Here is a 15074-nt window from a genome sequence, read left to right on the forward strand (position 1 = left end):
TCAATGATTTTCTCAGTGCTCCCATCCCACCAAACCCTTCAAAATTTTAAATGGCAGAGAAGGTGTCACGGAAGACATTCCTCACCAAGAGTACCTTCCGCTGATGGCAATTATGAGGGTACAAAGAAAAAAGGGGAACCATTCTCTCCCTGAGAGAACTTATGTTCTATCAGGGGAGAAAATATCTAATTAGAGTGGTGTTATGGGAAATATTTAACAATCATCTCTCTGAAAAGGCATGACACACTTTTAAATTTAATCTGCATAATTAACATTTTCTCCATCACTTTCTTAAATCTAGGCAATCAATAAAACAATCAAATAAGTCATTATTTGTAGCATTTGTTGTTTTCTAAGGTGTAAATGATCATACTAGAAATTTAACAATCAGCTCTCACATATACTCTCACATATATTGGAACATACAAAATAGACACATGGTTAAAAAAAAATTATCAAATAAGATAAAATCTGTATGGGCTTAGTACAATGCCTAACACTCTGTAGGTACTTAATAAATGTTCCTATCCCTCTCTTTACAATAAAAAGAAAAACAAAATCCTCAATCAAGAGTTCTCAACCATAAATCATGAATTTTCTATCTGGCATTAATTTACTTTTACTCACCAGCCTTCACTAATACATTAGGAGTGACTCTGAGATCAACTAAGTGGCTTCACCATAGCACAGCCTCTAGCAATGCCCTATACCACAGAGGACTCTGAAGTTTGAGAATGCTCTTAGTTACCCCTGGCCTCCTTAGGTTAAAGAATCATAAAAGGAAGGAGGATGAAAGAATGAGTATTCAAATGTAAGTACAGAAGGAAGGAAATGCATTTTATAGATTGATGACAAATATGAAAAATCATACTAGTGAGTTGCACATGGCTATTTTTATCTCTTTCATTGCTTCTATTTCCTGCTGATTTAGGAGAAAACATTATAAAAATAAATCTTTTTGCATTAGACTAAAAGAAACAAATCTAAAAATCCCAAATATTTTAAGATAATCTAGAAGAGGATTCAGAGTTGATGGTTCCCCATAACAGCCTAACTTAAAAGAATAATATTGCAGTGATGCAGGAGTCTGAGACGAAATTAGAACCCAGAGAGGAAGAGTTCATTTTAGAGTGGTCTGGACCCACATCGTAGACCGAGATTTTTTTATCCACAAAACTACATGAGCATTGGGGAAATTCAGTCCTCCAGATATTTGTTCTACACCATATCAAACATCCGTATATTTGGATTCAATTGAATGTAGATATGATAAGAGGTATCTTTGGCTTTTCATTCTGAAGTTTTTATATGATGAAGAAAGTTAAGGTCAGTTAAGTCATCTTACTTTGGTTGGAGTTGGAACTAAAATTTTCTAAAATACTGCTTTTGGCAACAGAAGAGTGAAAATCCTTTACACATGTTCACACAAAAATGAGGAAATAATTGTAAAAGCAAACTCCAGATCATCAGGTCAGCAATCTAAAGACAGGCTTAATCCATCCTCAGATGGAGAGAGTATGGAAGAACGACTCTGCTGATTCTCTGAATCTCATGTCTCAGAAACATACATACATTTTGCTTTGGCAGGGCAGGGGTGAGATGAGAGGGGTAGTTGATTTATGGAAGTCAGTAGATCTAGTCTTCAGCTAGATTTTGGCCAGATCCTTCCATCCCTCCCTTGAACTCTTCCAAGTTTCTTCAATCACATGAGAAGAAAGACCCTAAATAAACTTTAAGTTCCTTACTCCATTACAAACCCAGGAACAACATAGAAATTATATCTTATTCATCTATGTTGCCTCCCCTCCCCCTGGTGCTTAGTACAACATCTTGCACATAGCAAGTGCTCAATAAATGTCTACTTAACAAATGAGTGGTGTAAATTATTGACTTTGGGGCCAATGTCATACACATTTTTGTGCAAATGTTGTAACCTCATGACCCCAAAGGGGAAGGTCTACATTTTAATCTTGCAGCATTGGAGTTTAATCAATGACTATTCAGATTATTAGGATCCAAAGTAAAGTGAGTGTTCCATGGAAGTGAGAGAAGGGCCCCACTCTCTGCCAGCACTAAACTAAAAATGAATACTCACATCTGGAGACAAGCAGGACAACCCAAGATAGCTTCAAGAGGAAATATTCATAGACTCAGATAAGTTAGGGAAACTACTTTCCCTCCAAAGCGAGCAAGAGAGTCTGAACTAAAAAGAACCTGAATCATACTGCAAGCTATAGGATATGATTTGGAAAAAGGTGGTTGGTTTGGTTTGGTTTCCATTCTATTTACTTTCAAAACTCTTTTATTTCCCAGAATTTATATACTGATTTTGTTGGGACTTAGCAGGAATGTTTGTATCTGAGGCTATTTCTTATATAAAATGGAGACTTTAACTACGTCAAAGATATATGGAGCATAAAATATAAGCTACTACATGGGATCTTTGTTTGACATAAATTAGTCTTCCCTTGGAATATGGAGGAACAGGAAGACTTAGCTGAGAGCTGCACCATTTAAACCCTGAGAATGACACTCCACTCTGAATTTTCGTATTATTATATGTTCATATAGTGACATAACTAAAAAATCATGTATTAAAAGAGTTTCATTCTCCTCTCTCTCTCTCTCTCTCTCTCTCTCTCTCTCTCTCTCTGTCTCTCTCTCTCTCTCTGTCTCTCTCTCTGTCTCTCTCTTTCTCTGTCTGTCTCCTTACTCGCTGACTGATGATGTTTTGTGTGAACATAACTTTTGTACCTATTTTTAAATTCACATTATAATTGTTTGGTACATTTTATCTCCTCTACAAGACTAAGATCTTTTAGGGAAAGAACAATATCTTATTTAACTCTGTATCCCCAGAACTTGGAATGGTACTCTGTATACAGAAGGTGCTTTATAAATGTTTATAGGATTAAATTGAATATTTACAAATCATGTGTGTGTGTGTGTGTATGTGTGTGTAACACTACATTATAGTGATTCCAAAAGACTGATGAAACATACCTTCCATCTCTTGACAGAGAGATAGTTCAGTGCCATTTTTTCACATTTTTTCTTTATGTATCATCTAAATAGAAATAAATCATGGATCACTCTTGTCATACCCTCTCACTATTTCACCCTCTAACTTTCTGTCTCTTCTCTCTCTTCACTGTGCACATATTTCATTGTCTTCTCTAAGCCACCCGACTAAACAGATTTGGAAGTTTCATAGTTCAATACCTCACTTTTCACTAAACGGGGCAATGAGCAATTTGATATTTTAAAATTTTTGTAAGGGGAACTTTTACATAAACATTTGCCTGAATCATGGCATTTTTTAATTGGAAGGAATCTCAGCAGACATTTAATACAACCCATACTTGAAAGGAATTGCCACTAATAATACCTAACAAATGATCATTTAGTTTCTGCCTGAAGATTTCCAAGGAAAAAAGAACCTGCCCCCCTAGAAGCAGCACATTTAATTTTTAGATACTTCTAATTGTTAGCAAGTATTTTCCTAGCTTCTTTATAACTTTCACCCATTGGTCCTAGGTTTTGCCTATTAGAACCAAACAGAACAAATGCCGTCCCTCTTCCAGAACAGTCTTTCAAGTTATTTGAAGAAAGATATTATGTCTATCTCTTCTTTACTGTAGGCTAAACATCCCCAGTTTCTTGAACTACTCTTTCTCTGACACTGTCCCAGAACTCTTTGCCATTCTGGTCCCTCTTCTTCCCATGCACCTTCTCACCCTGCACCTCCCCCAAAGGCCCTGGACACTCTTCAGTTTAGCATTGTCCCTCTTAATATGGCACCCAGAACTGAACACAATATTCCCGAACAAAGTGCAGAGGAACTTGTTCCCGGAAGTTGACCGCCTCAACATTACTCTACCATTTTAGTTTTTTTGACTGATACATATATTAAAAGATACATAAAAAAGAAAAGGTTAAATGAGGGTAACTACATAACTGTAATATTTCCTCTGCAGTTCTTTCATGTAAAGAGTTCTTAGAGCCTCAAGGAAACATTAAAAGATATATTGAAAAGAAAAGGGCAAAGTTCAGAAGGGGACACAGATGAGCAAGTCAGTGTTTTTTAGTGCCATGTTAAATTTTAAATGTACATATATTTTTAAAAATAAGCAAACAATTTTAAAAAAAATAAAATATAATCTTTTTTAAAGCAAGCTATATATAATAGAGATTCATGGTGTCACATACAATTCTCTTTTTCTCTTCTTTGTATAAAGAAATATTCAAATTTGGTGATTTGTTAAGTTCATGGTAATAAAAAAATGCTTTATTTGTTTTTTTTAATGTGAGGGGAAGAATTCATAGGAAAGTTTCCTACTAACCTAATGGTCATGAAAACTCTCCTCAAGGAGAAACTTACACAGTTATTTGGTTCCATGATGTTATAGACAAGGGTTATCCCATAAGAATGAAGGGTCTAAGGCAAAAAAATATTGTCAAAATAATCATAGTTTGTAACCATGAAGATACCAAAAACTCTTTGTGATTCTTAGTACTACTACTACTACTGCTACTACACACACACACACACACACACACATTACATATAAATATAATCATATAGATGTATTTCCTACTCCCAAAGCCACTTTCATCTGGTAATAATTCTATAAAAGATGTTTTATGACACTTCCTGCTCTTCTTTCTCTCACAGATGTTCACCTTATGTGATCATTCATATTGGGGAGGACTCTGGTATCCATGGTAACTTTTAGGATATTCAAGAGACCCTCAAATAGAACACAATAAATTCATAAATAAGTACAGCTAGAAATAAATAGCTGTTTGGCTCAATTCTCCTATTTGTAATTAATAAACAATTTAAGAGAACAGAGATGCCTTAGGTATCCTTATTAAGACTTTGTAGATTAAGAAAACTATCCTTCCCTTCACCGTTTATACTAGATACCTACATTTGCTCACTTTTCACTCTTTTTTCAGTCCCATACAATCTGGTTTCTGTTCCCACTACTCTGCTAAAATTGCATTCTCTATGATCGCTCAGTTATTTTCAGTCATGTCTGACAGTTTGTGACCACATTTGGGGTTTTCTTGACAAAAATCTAATTTCCTTCTCCAGCTCATTTTACAGATGAAGAAACTGAGGCAAATAGGTTTAAGTGACTTGCCCAAAATCACATAGCTAGTGACTGAGTCCAGATCTGAACTCAGAAAGATAAGTCTTCCTGACTCCAGGTCCAGCACTCTATCCACAGGGCCATCTATGATCACCAATGATCACCTAATTAAAACATTCAATAGCCTTTTTTCTTTCTTCATTTTTCTTGATCTTTCTGCAACTTTTGTCAGTTGGCCATATCTTCCTTAGTAAATTCTCTCTCCCTTCTTGGATAGGGAAAAAGGAAAGACACCATAATCTCTTGATTCACCTCCTGCCTTTTCATCTGTCTCCTTTATTAGCTCTTCAGTCTGCTACCCAAAGGCTTAACTATAGATCCTCTCCAACAGCCTCTCTTTGGTCCTTCTTTTTCTCCCTCTTACCTCCCTCCCTGTCTTGGAAATCTTAATCAATATCTTGGCTTCTACTTTTTCCTCTAAGCAGATGACTTCCACATCTCCATCCCCAGGTTTAATCTCTCTTCTGAATTCAAGACTCACACTTCCATCTACATCTCCAATGTAAATGACATTTTCTTGACAGTAGACCAATATGTCTTTAAGAACTGACCTAGAGATATTCACCTGAATATTCTACATGTCTTTTACACTCAACATGCCTATGTCATTAGAAGCCCCCTCCTCTAACTTTATTATATATCCTTTATCCTGTGATTAAAACTTTCTTTTTGAAAGAAAGTAGGAAGTCCTGGGTTCACTTCCTGTCTCTGATACATACTAGTTCTATCATCCTAAGTCTATATCATATTGGTTATTCAGTCTGCTTTGCTAAATTATCAAATGTCTCCTTCCCATTAAACTTGAAAGATTAAGCTTAAATAAAAGCTTTCTTTTTGATTTTTTTCTGATTCTTCTCTCTCTTTCACCCCACATATGCACTCAGTTGTTAAATCTTTTCAATAAAATATTCACAAATTCTCTGACATCTATTCCTTCCTGAAGCTTATACTGGTCTTCATTATCTCCTACTTAGACCATTGCAGAAGGTACGTCTGAGAATTAAAGAAAGAAAAGAATTTGAACTGGCTCATTTCCAGGGTTATCTACTCCATGAACCTCTTCCTTGATCCCTATAACCCAAAGTAAAAAAATAAATTTAGAACTAGAAGGAACCTTAGAGGTCACTTATTCCAGTGACTCATTTTACAGGTAGGAGAAAGTGAGACTCAGAGAAGTTAAGATCACCCAGGCAGTAAGTGGAAGAACCATTCTCCCCCTCCTCAAATTTTCCTATTGTATTCTGTCTGCTTCTCTGCTTCCTCACACACTACCAAGTATTATACTTATTTATGCGTATGTCATATCCCTCCTAATATGTATTCCAGTAATAGGAAACAACCTGTGAACTAAAGCAGAAGGCCTCAATACTAGATCGGGGAAAATGCTATTAATTCACTTGGATTATAGAGTGCACACAGATATAATATGAAATAAGGCTACAAAGGTAGGCTAGAGACATTGTGAAATATATACATGACAGGCTAAGGATTTGTATTTTACTTTATAGGCAGTTGTGAACTGCTGAAAGGTTTCAGGCAAGGGCGTAACATGGTCAGACTTGTACTTCAAAAAGATTATTTTTGGCTGCTATGTCAACCAATCAACCAACCAACAAGCATTTATTCAGCATCTATGTGCCAGGTCCTCTGGTAGGTGGTGGAAATATATGGACAAAAATGGAACAGTCCCTGTCCTAAAGAATTCTTCACAGGCCCTCATATTCTACCGGGGTAGATAATATAGACACAAAGGAGTATAAAACCCCTCTGAGCTCATTCTCTCCACTACCACAAGCCCTGGCAGATTGACAACCTTTCCCCTCAGGGAAGATTATCCTGAGGGGTTAGACTTTCTAGTTCTATGGCTTATGAGCCCCTCATTATCAATCAACTAGTCGGACTCTATTAGTTTTCAGAAATGAGTATTACTAAGGAAGGAGAGAGAGAACAGTAGTTGCAAACACAATCCCCCCAAAGCTGAGGACACACTATTCCCTCACACACACAAGGTCCCCAGGAAAAAATGGGCTTATACTTAAAATGCATAGGTAGTTAGAGACACACAGGTCTGAGGGGTACCATAAGACTCCAATCAGACCCAAGAGACTGAGGCTTACCTCCAGGCTCCTTTTTACCCTTGGAGTCCACATGAGGTTCCCCTCAAGCACTACTCTCAGCTGGTCTCCAAGTATCTGTCTCCTTCTAGAGTCTGTAGTTAGCATTTTAATTTGTTATGCAAGAATCCCCAAATATTCTGCTATCCTCAGGCCACAGCCTTTTCATCTCTGCCCATAGGGAGCCTTCTTTGTCATCTACTTCTACTGCTCTAGTCAACATACTTTTCTATGTGGACCCCTTCTGCTACAGACTTGTGGCCAGAGGGACCTTTGATGATGCTAATGGATTTCCTGGTCACCTGGGTGTTCCTTTATTGAAATATTCATTCACTGAAGACCAGGAAAGAATAAACATAGACGAGTCAATGTATTCATGTATTCAGATACCTGGCGACCAGGAAAAGAGATAGGATGGTCAGCCTTCCCCATTCATGCAAACAGATCACGGTAATTCTGACTCATGTGCCTCCATTGAGGAAAAGGAGGAAATAAAGGGCCCTGGGAAGCAGATCTCTCCTTTTATGTGTATCCTGAGACCTTATATTTTACCTAAGCTTTGAAAGAAAAAGAATATTAATAGGTAAAGAGAGATCAGACTTCATACAGGAAAAAGTCTATGCAAAGTCATGGAGACAGAAGATGAAGTGTGCATGAGGAACAAAAAAAAAGGCTAATTTGGCTGGACAACAGAATACAAGACATGGTTGGGAATGATGTGTATCCAGTTCTCCATAGGTTTAGTTTGAGGAAATGGCAAGACATTTAAGTGGGGCTGCCCAGCAGTCAGTTGGAAACTTGGTTCTAGAGTTCAAAATAGAAAATGGGGCTGGACGTAGAGATTTGGGAAGAGGTTGATAGCTGAGGCTGAGCAGAAAATAAGCTTACAAGCCAGAAAGTGAAAAGAGAAAAGAGGACCCATGGCAAAATCTTGGAGTTTACCCACTCTCTTATGGAGTAGTAGGAAGATAGCAAATTAGAAAAACAGACCAAAATGAAGAGGTAAAAAGTTATTGGTGACTTTTGAGAAAGTGAATAGAATAGTGGTGACAAAATACAGATTATACGGGATTAAGGAGTAAATGGGTAGTGAGAAAAATCATGAAGCTGTTGCAGATTTCTTTTTTATAGGATTTTAACGGTGGGGGTTAAGAGAGTTATGGAACATTCAAAACTTCAATGGTTCCCTATTATCTACCAATAATATCATGGTCAAATTCTTTTATCTGGCATTCAAGGCTCTTTACAATCGGGCACCACTCTACATTTGTATTCTTATTTTATAGCACTCCTCTCTACTTAATATTCTACATTTACTTTAGAACTTTACTCAATATTCTACATTCTCATCAAACTGGAATTCTTTGTTGCTGAACAAGCTAATCTTTTGTTTCTGTGCCCTTGATTTATGTTATGCTGGAAATAGCCTCCATGTCCTTTTCACTTAATGAATTTCTATCTTTGTAACAGCAAACAAAGTAGGATTTTTTGCTGTTTTTCTGGCTTGAGTTTTAGCCAATAAAGTGCCTTTGATTGAGTTCTGTCTTTGATTCAATCAAGAGTCTTTGATTAGAAACATTTTATACATATATACATATATATGTATGTATGTATGTGTGTGCGTGTAGTATTATATTGTGTTGTATTGTATTGTATTGCTTAGAGGGAGACCTGAGACAGAAGCAGAGTTGAGAGAGAGAAGGCAGCATGAGAGGTCTAGGGAAACTTGCTTGAGGGGAGGCCTAACAGAAAGAATGTTTGTGATGTCGGTGCCCTATCTATTGATCTGTGTTGATTTCTCAGACAGAAGTCCTATCTGTTGGTCTTTATGAGTGAATTGAGATGATAATGTGGGTAATATGTATAAACATTGTTATAGTACGATCAAGCTTTGTTTTCCAAGAAACAGAAGCTACAAGTAGGAGCCCCTGGAACCTCCTGTCAGGAAGAAGCAGGAAGAGTTCAGAGTGGACCAGTCTCTATGAGCTAAGACAAGGAGCAGGAGGAGAGGGCTGCCTGCATGTGAACCCAAGCAAGAGCTGGGAGTAGTCAGCCCATGAGGGAGGAGCTTTGGGATTTGGAAGTCAACCTCAAGACAAGAGGATGTTTAGTTTATTGTTGAATAAATGGAGAGTTCATTATACTATGCGATTTGACCCTTGAAATCATTCACAACAGCAGTCCTCAGGTGTGCTGCCATGACTGGTGCTACATCTATCCATCCTTAAGATCCCAACTCAAATGCCATTTCCTCCAAAAAGCCTTAGCTAACATTTCCCATAGGTGATAAATACCCTTCTCCCTCAAATCTCACAGAATATTTTGTCTCTCCAAAGAACTCACCATGTAATCTTGCATGTTAAAGTCACATACTTTCACTGGGAAATGTTTTTTTTAAAAAAAGATACTATATGACTATAATAGGATAGTAATGTAGTGTAAAAATGACAGATAAAGGGAATTTAAAGAAACAGGGGGAGATGTTTACAAACCGGTATAGAACAAAATAAGCAGAACCAACAGAACAAGATGCCCAGAGACTACAACAATGGGAGATCACTAAAAGGAAGTCAGATTCTGAGTAAATGGAAAGCCATGGGAGTCCTGGGAACAGAGAACAAAACATACCCACCTCCTCACAACAGAAACTTGGGGAACTATCAGGACAGAATGTCATAGATGATGACAGTCAGATATCATCACTTTATGAAATATATTTGTTTAATTTTTTCTTTTTCTTCTTTTTTTTTGATGGTTGGATCAAGGAATGAGTTAATTTGGAGGGGGGAATATACATGTTTATGGGAGTGAAGGGCAGGGCAGGGAAGGGAATGGAAGGGAATGGGAAAGAGGCAGAGAGGAAGGAAAGATGAAGAAAGGAAGGAAGGAAGGAAGGAAGGAAGGAAGGAAGGAAGGAAGGAAGGAAGGAAGGAAGGAAGGAAGGAAGGAAGGAAGGAAGGAAGGAAGGAAAGGCAAGGGAAGACAGAGGAAATACAGCTACATGAATTAGAAATCCTATCATCTTGACAAGGAGAATGGTCAAGGCTATGTTCTCAACTGTGGAGATTTTTCTATTTGGCTCCAGAACAAAGAAAAAAAAAATTCAGCAAACCAGGACAGAGATATCTACCCTATGGAGATGTCATTGTGTTCATTCTCTCTTCTATCAGCACAGTCATTCATAAACAAGAAAGGATAGAACCTGGTACAAATTATATATTACAGTTCTAATACATGTGTTTTCCTTCCCACTACTTTCTATTCTCTCTATATAACTGATTTCTTCCCTTCCTCCAAAAGCTGACAAGCTCATTCCTCCTTTTTGACTTCTAAAATTTTGTTCTCCTTTCTTCTCCATCCCCACCTCTCCCATACCCCAGACTAGAACCCAGCTACTTTTCTCTTTCACCCGTCCAAATCCCATCCTACAGCAATGTGAGATCACCAAAAGTAAGTAAATGAATAATGAAAAACGAAGAAAAGATTGTTTATCTTCTACCAGCAGGGAACCTTTCAACCACTCTAGCCACACCAACCTTTTCCTTCCTTGAATCCCTATGATACTATAAGCCATTGTTTAGCACTTAATTGTACTTTAATGAATTTAGATGTTCATGTTTACTATCTCTAGTTAGACTATAAACTCCTTTACTGGAGGGATCGTGTCCTATATATTTCATGCCTACAATATGTTCCTAGCACCATGCTGGGCACATAAAGGCCCTCAATAAATAATTGCTATGTTTAGTTAGATAGACAGTATTTAACTAAGCTAAGGCCATATTCATGAAGCAAGCTCATGCTTCATGAAACCTAAATCTCTGTGACCATGTGAAAAGGGTTGGGGGGTAGCATTCTTCCATTCATGTTTGACTCATCGTTAAGGGGTTTGCACTGTGAGATGAGGAATCCTCTTATTGGCTGTGGATTTGATGATTCAGTGGATTTATAAAAGGGGGAGGATTCATGGTCCTTTCTCAGTGCTCAGTGACCTAAAGAGGCCTCAGATGCCGAGATCCAGGAAAAACAACTCTGAGTACACTCCATAAGGATGGCCCTCACTATATTAGGAATCATTTTTTTCCCTTAACTGGAGAGTGTCATTTCTAAGTAAGGAAAACATGTCTTCTGACAATCATGGATGTGGTAAAATGACCTCAGTCTAAACATTGCTATATGTTTAGGGCCCTTCTTGGACCTTTTAAGCAACAGGTGGAAGAGAACACCAAATTACAGACCATAAGTCCAATTAACAAGCACAAAAACATAATTAAGAAGAAATCTCACAGATTTGGTTCTGAGATATTGTGCAACCCTTTGGCAAGTCTGGAGAAAAAATAGAGGCAGCCTTGCTCCTAGGTTGGGTTGCCTAAGAAATTTTAGAAAAATGAAACAAGCTGTCAAAAAAATACAGGCTGATTAACAGATTCATTTGAAAGTATCTCAAAACAAGTAGGTGTGGGTTATGGAAAACAATAGAATCGTAAGCTATTCATGACACGCTATAAAGGGAAAAAGGTCAGCTATGCTCTGCCTTCAGTTTTTAATGCTTATGAAAGGCAGTGAGTCATCATTGCTCATGCTTTGAGAAAATGAGACAAGGCTATGTGTCATCTAGCATTTCCTTTCCATCTTCAGGACAGTAAGAATAGAGGCCCCCCAATTTAGCTGGGGGAAGCCAAGAATTTTTAAAGTTTGATCAAATGTGACAAGCCACACATTCCTTCATCATTGAGAAGGGGTTGTTGGCATCCAACAAGCATGGATACCAGGGATCCCAAATTGTAATAACATCAATGGAAGGCCATACTGCAAGATACTTCCCTGAAGACTAAGACAGATGCTGTCCACACAGAGTGGCTTTTTAGGAATTTGGGACTAGATGGAGAATTATTCTTTTCAAGTTATGGATGTTCTTAAGCTCCCAAAGCTCCTTCCTTCTTACCACCTGATGGGTGTACTCTAACATTTCTAAAAATAAATTTCATTCCAGTCTTGGCCCTTAATACTAAAGATAACTCAAAGACACATGTTTGGGGTTTTCCCTCCCCAAACAATTTTTTAATCCATTTCAGAGAGACAATTAAGTAAAAGGTAGCTGGGACAACCTGCTCATTAACTCAAATACTCTGAAAAAAAAAAGTTAGGACATAACAAAAAGCATAAATTATCATCTTAATTAGCAAGAGCTCTGAAACAGGAAAACTGACTCTTGCATCTGGTAGGCAAGGTCCTACCATTATGGCAGGCATTTTTCAACTGAAAAAAAATTGTTTTATAACATCATTTTAAAGTGAGTTTTACTGTGGCTATAACACCATGAAAGTGGAAGTCCACTCAGAAATAGCAAAAATTATCTTGATACCTATTGGGAGAGTTTTCAGTAACTGATTTTTTTTTTAATCTTACTGAAATCTTTTCTTTTTTTAATCAACTTTTATTTTGAATATATCTGTCTACCATCCCTCCCCAGTAAACCTTCTCTTCTGGGGCTAAGGACTAGGCCTGTAATTTCGGTGGTATAAAGAACTTCCAGGACAGGAACTTCTCTACACCAATGAAAGTCTATACCTTCTCTTCAATTTGGAGTCTTAAAGATTTGCCCAGAGAATTGAGAAGTTGAGTGACTTGCTTAGGGACATACAACCTGTATGAAGTGGAGATAAAACTTGAGCTCATGTCTTCCTGGCTCTCTTTCCACCCCACCAAGGTATACTACAACCTTATTTTTTTTTTTTTTTGAGGCAATAGGGGTTAAGTGACTTGCCCAGGGTCACACGGCTAGTAAGTGTCTGGTTGCGGTATTTAAATTCAGGTCCTCCTGACTCCAGGCCAGTGCTGTATCCACTGTGCCATCTAGCTGCTTCTTTTCCATCTCTTGTAACAAAGATTTTCAAAAGAAAGGGGGGGCGGGGCAGGTGGAAGGGGTTCAACAAAATTGTTCAACGTATCAGTTACACCAGTATTCTACACTCATAGTCCTCCATCTCATCAAAGACAGGAGGTTGTTGCATTTTCTTAATTCTCTGAAGATAATAACTTCTTTTAAAATATTATTTTTCAAGATAGAGTTCTTGTGTTTGGTATCTGTCCAAAGGTACAGTATATATGTGTATGTATACATGTGAGTGTATGTATGTATGTATGTATATATATATATGAAATAAGCAAAATACATTTAACCACACTTTTAAAAGTGAATTTAGTTCTATTGAAAGGTGACAACAAATGGATTTATAGTGTTTGAAGTTGTCTTGTTTTTACACACACAAAAATGTCCAAACAGAAACTATGAAATAAATGTCACTGATTTCTCAGACTGTTCCATCACAGTAAACACTTTTTTCAAAAAGAATTATTCACCTTTACTACCCATAAAATCACTTTCTTCCTCCAAATTTATTTCCTCTACCTGTCCATAGATGTAAAGTTCTGACTAGGTCCATTCACATAATAAAGCTATCAAGTCCTTCCTTGCTTGAAATCTGGATAGCAAGACAAATTGTCCAATCCTAGGGAGACGCTAGTAGAGGGATTCTTAGCCATTTTGTGTCATGGACCTCTTTGCCAATCTAATAGAATAAATTTCTATTTGAATAATATTTTTCAATATACAAAATAAAATATATAGGATTACCAAGGAAATTTATTATACTTAAATACACTTACCAAAATTTTTTTTAAGTTCAGAGACTCCAGGAGAAGAACCCCTTTTACAGAAAAACATTTCTTGCATTTCAACGTATATTTTACGTAAATTTCACCAAAAATCAAATTTAAGCTCAGAAAAGGCAGGGAATTTGCAAGTAGATTCATCTATTTCAAGCTCTGTGAAAGGAAAAACACCTGCAATGTCATGGCTTGAATCAGCCTTTAGTTTGCTGAGAACTTTCTATGTTGGGGTACAGCAAACCAGCAAAGAGAGAATATGGGGAGTCTTATCCTAGTCATACTTGAACTTTTGTGGGATAGAAAGCAGTCCCTACTGGTTTCTTGTTTGCTTTCTTTTTATGTACACAAGCATCTATGAATTTCTTTGTTTCCCCTAGAATCAAGTTATCAAAGTAGCTCAAGAATGCCTATTTGCATTATGCTCCTGACCTGCCTAGTACAAGGAAGTCAAGAGGATTTCACACCAGGCCCCGTTCTTGAAAGATCTACAGTCCAGAGTCTAAACCAGAAAGAATCAGATAAGCTCTGATTAAGCAGACATGATTATGATGTTTATCCAAATTAAATCTCTAAGCGTTTATGTTTACCCATCATTAGTTCTTACATAATCGCATTAGATCAACAACATGTTGCCATCCATGGCTATTGTTGATACTGGCTTCAGTGAAGTGAGTTGACTTTTCCTATAGCAGATCCATAACATTCCTATGTTAAGCTACAGGAACATTCTTCAAAAAACCAAGATATTCTTGGAGACTTGACTTAGACTCAAAACTTCAAGAGAGTAAATATGACCTAGGAAGAAATAGAAGTGGAAGAATTCATGATTTTGAGATTCAGACCTACAAAGTTCACAGAATCAGGTTCACAAATTTAGAATGAATAGGGACTTTGTAGGTCAGCCTTCTCATTATACAACTTATGGAAACTATGGTGCAATGGTGACATGACTTGTCCAAGGCCACATGGGATTGGTAGGACATATGGCTTTGTTTTCATGGGGAAATTATTTTAACTTTTTTTCTTTAATTGTTAAAAGAGCTTCCTTTTATTTTAGTTTTTTTGATTTCCAAAGCCACCTTAGCTTTACATGTTCCTTACATTAATGTAATAACACAGCTCTGCAGGA

The sequence above is a fragment of the Notamacropus eugenii genome, chromosome 6, assembly GCF_028372415.1.
Source record: "Notamacropus eugenii isolate mMacEug1 chromosome 6, mMacEug1.pri_v2, whole genome shotgun sequence".
Taxonomy (NCBI): Eukaryota; Metazoa; Chordata; class Mammalia; order Diprotodontia; family Macropodidae; genus Notamacropus; species Notamacropus eugenii.